Genomic DNA, 4876 nt, shown 5'->3' on the forward strand with positions numbered 1-4876 from the left:
TTATAGGAATAAAAACACAATAAGCTGTAACAAACTCTGTGCACCAGTTAGTAAATTTGCTTCTCCAAGGAGAATTATATAGCAATTCTGAAGCTAATTTAGATGTTTTGTAAGATTGAAAAAAAAAGAACATCTGTAATGAGAGCTATTTCTCAGATTTGGACAAAAGTAGGTACAGATAAGGGAATGGAGAATGCTAAATCACACCTGTGGTTTCAATTGGAATCACAGGTATCGGAATGAACTCATGGTTTATATATATGCATAAATAGAGATATGTTTATGTGTAATATAGTACACAGATGGAAGTCTGCAGTGGTAAATGGTCATAGCCGGAAAAATGTGTTAATTAAATAATTAATGATGTATTGCCCTAAAATCCCCAAAGTAAAATAAATTTCCATGAGTCAATACTGACATAAATAATTAAATTCAATAATTTAATAAAGGATAAGGGGAAGTGATTCTTTATTGAAAAGCCCCAATTAATAAACAAAAATGATAAAAAAAATACATAAATTCCCCAATTAGTACATAACAGTTGATAATTTTTGCAGGCAGGATTTATATTTGTTAATTAATAAAAAACATAGTGGATGAAAGCTCATGGAGAAACAAAGGACTCACATGGTCTCAAAGTATATGTCCTATACTACTGATTAATTAAAAAGAGAAAAGCAGTAATTTTACAGTGTGGGAATCAGGCAGACAGGAACCAAAGAGATGAAAGTTAACATCACTAGTAATAAGAATATCAACATCATCTTCTCCTGATATGATCCTGAGCCCTTGAGCATGGATTATTATTTAAAAACAGGAAAAAAAGGGAGGGGGAATATAAAAGAACCATTTGACAGAACCATAATCCAGTGGAAAATCTAAGCATGGCACTTAGAATTTGACAGATCTAATAGGGTATTTGAATAACACAACTACTTGATTATAGGTAACATGTGCATTTGTGCACCCTCCCTCTGTCTCAGTACCAAGAGCTTATAGGTTTTGTTCATATTCAAATGCACACACACATGTGCATGCACAAAAAAGAGTTAGAGTGGAATTAGGGGTTTTGAGAGGAAATCTGTTAAAGAACAGAAGAGCCAGGGGAGGAGTGGGACTGTAGAAGGAAAGGAAAGGAGAAATACTACATAAAAGAATACCTAAATAGAAAATTCAAGAAAATAAATATCAAACAAGAAAATAAATATCAAGAAAATAAATATAAATTATCTTACTCTGCAGTATGTGATACAAATTCTCCCCCTATCCTCCCACAAAATCTACAAACTCATCAAGAAACTTCCATGTCTCACTAATACTCTTATATGAATAGTTTTAAATAATGTACAAGAGACAACTTGGCCTATGACATCAGATAATAGATTCCCTGCAAATTCCAGAAGTCGAGAGGAGAAATGGAGTTTCTATAGGCCATGGAATTAAGATTCCAAACATCCTTACCTATAGCCTATGGGACAGAGTGATACAGATGGCCTCCTTCCTACACATAGTTAACAGTTTACATATATGAATACATATTTGCACTTACGTGTGCATACGATTGCTATGTGTGAGTGTGTGTTTATATGTATAAATGAATCTATGGTTATTGAACATTAACATCACAATGGAGAGAAAAGTACTCTTATCAAATATCTACTGATTTTGTAAAAATCAGTGAAGACCACCCAAATGAAAATAAACAAAGATCATTTTTTCAGAGCTTGATGTAACAAGGAAGTCAGCCACCATTTGTGAATAGCAGAGATTCAAAGTCAGGCAGAGAACAGGGAAAGCCTTATAGTGGATAAAAGCAAAGGTTTCAGGTAAATATATTTTGGTTGGAGGTTTTTGGCCTGGGGAAGCTGGAGGTGGGCTAACAGTGGGGTATACTCTGTGATGGTTTAGAGGAGTATTTTTGGCTTTGTCAGTTTGGTCCTGGCTGGAAGTGGAGGAGGGAGGACAAAATTATGGAACTGTCAGTTATTAATCAATTCATCTATTTTGAGTGATTGCTACAGAGTTTGTGGTTTGGCTTCTTGGACTGGTTGATACAAAGGTTGTTGGTCAGGGTTCTGTTTGTTAATGTAACATATATTTCTATATTTAATCTCTCAAATTACTACAAAAATTGTCCTGCACTAAGCACAATAATATTTCTATACTAGAGGCCGGATGCACGTAATTCATGCAAGGGGCTTGGGCCCCGCCGCCATGGCTTTGTCCAGAAGGTCATCTGGAAGGACATTCAGTCTAATTAGCATATTACACTTTTATTATTACAGCTACTTCTTTGAGTGTGGTTTTCTATTTTTATTTATTTATTTTTTCTATCACCATTTATCCCCCTTATACTCTCCTCCACCTCCACCCACTTCCCTCCCCACAGTTTTATCTACATCTATGAGTTATTTCTCTTTTTTTCCTTTTTTGATCAATCCCACCCAACCCCTCTCCCCCCATCTATGAATCTGTCTCTATTTTGCTTGCTAGGTCATTAGATTCCACATATGAGTGAAATAATATGTACTTGCCCTTCTCTGACTGGCTTATTTCACTTAGCATAATGTTTTCCAGATCTATCCATGCTGTCACACAGGGTAAATTTTTCTTCCTTTATATGGTCCAGTAGTATTCCATTGTGTAAATATACCACAGCTTTTTTATCCACTCATCTACTGATGGACACTTGGGCTGCTTCCAGATCTTAGCTATTGTAAATAACACTGCAATGAGCAAGTTTGCCAGTTTCTGCTATGGACCAATCTCACAGGGAATTGGATTTATAAAAATACTGATTACATCAAAACACATATTACATTAAGAAATTAATTGACTCTGGCAAAATAAAATTTATTATATGAATGTAAAAATGTATCTATTTTATATAGAATGCATATCTTGATATGTAAATGTGCCTATCTTTATATGGAAATAAAATCAAGTGACATATTAGCACTTGAGATAATGTTAATTACAAATGTGAAGGAACTCTGAAAAAAATCTGTTCATTTTTAAAGGTATGCCCCAACAATCTACACTAATAAAAGAGAAACATAGTAATTAGTGTCACTCTGCTACCCTTCCCATTGGCTAATCCCCCTGTCACTCACAGAGTAGGGCAGAGATATGCAAATTAACTGGCGGCCTGCAGCCAGGCAGCTGATGCGAACAGGGAGGCTTGCTTGCTTCAGTGACAGAGAACTCCAACTTTCCCCACCTGACTTGCCGGCCTCTCAGCTGCAACTATCAGCAACTATGTTGCGAATAAAGAAGCTAAAAAAACCCCCCAGAAACCTGCTTTACTCAGCGGAGCTTCAGCCAGCCGGACTGCAACATTGTATCAAATACAGATGGTAAACAAAGGCCAGAAACCTGTTTTCAGCAGCCGAGGCCTCAGAGCTAAAGCTGGCCCAGAATAAAAAAAAAAAAAAGAAAAAACGGAGCGGTTGGGGGCTTCAGTCCCAGCCTGAAAACAGCCCTCAGCCCCTCAGCCAGACTGGCCAGGCACCCCAGTGGGGACCCCCACCCTGATCCAGGACACCCTTCAGGGCAAACCAGCCAGCACCCACCCATGCACGAGGCCTCTATCCTATATAGTAAAAGGGTAATATGCCTCCCAGCACCGGGATCAGCGTGACAGGGGGCAGCGCCCAAACCCCCTGATCGCCCTGCAGCTCTGTGGGTGTTAGAGGGCAGCGCCCCAACCCCCCTCCCCCCACAGGCCCTGCTCTGTGTGTGATGGGGTAGAGTCATAACCTCCCCATTGACCCTGCCCTGAGTGTGACAGTGGCGGCGCCCCAACCCCCTGATCGGCCCTGCTCTGTGGGTGATAGAGGGTGGTGCCCCAAACCCCTGATCCACCCTGCCCTGAGTGTGACGGGGCGGTGCCCCAACTCCCCTATCAGTCCTACTCTGTGAGTGACAGGGGGTAGCTCCTCAACCCCCTGATCGGCCCTGCTCTGTGCATGACAGGGGGAGCTCCCCAACCCCCTGATTGACCCTGCTCTGTGAATGACAGGTTATGGAGCCCCAACCCCCCTGATGGGCCCTGCTCTGTGCGTGACAGGGGGTGGTGCCACAACCTCCCAATCGGCCCTACCCTGAGCATGACTGAGGGTGGCATTGCAACCTCCCAATCTGCCCTGCTCTGTGCATGACAGGGGAAGGTGCCCCAACTCCCCAATTGGCCCTGCTCTGAGACCAACCAGGGGCTGCACCTAGGGATTGGACCTGCCCTCTGCCACCCGGGAGCAGGCCTAAGCCAACAGGTCGTTATCTCCCAAGGGGTCCCAGACTGCAAGAGGGCACAGGCCGGTCTGAGGGCCCCCCGTTCCCCCGAGTGCACAAATTTTTGTGCACCGGGCCTCTAGTATATTTATAAAAGTTGAGATGTTCCGTTTTCATGAATAGGAATAATTGTTCTAAATCTGTCAATTCTCTCCAAATTAATTTATAAATGTATTTAATTTCTTTTTAAAAAGTAGGGACTTTAACAGTGGAAATGTTGTCAGCGGAAATAGGGCTCTTCCATGGGGTCGCTAGGAAAGCTTTCCAAGGACCAGAGCACTGAGATTGTGCTGTGGAGAGATTACTTTCTCCCTCAGTCCCAACATGAAAAAAGTCCAACCATGTCTCCCACATGGCCAAAACAGAGGCCATAGCCAGACTTTCTGTTTCATATAAAAGCTAAGTCCTTAGGAGCCTGTGCGGTCTGCTGAGGTCTCAGTTGACTGCTAGGCCTGTATATTCACTTATTCCTGGGCCAGAAAGGATGCTCAAACAAATGGGTGAATTCGTTACCATGTGGGAGAGAGGAGAGAGAGAGAGAGAGAGAGAGAGAGAGAGAGAGAGAGAGAGAGAGAGCTTCTTTGGC

Source organism: Myotis myotis, unplaced genomic scaffold, assembly GCF_014108235.1.
Source record: "Myotis myotis isolate mMyoMyo1 unplaced genomic scaffold, mMyoMyo1.p scaffold_m19_p_14, whole genome shotgun sequence".
NCBI lineage: Eukaryota > Metazoa > Chordata > Mammalia > Chiroptera > Vespertilionidae > Myotis > Myotis myotis.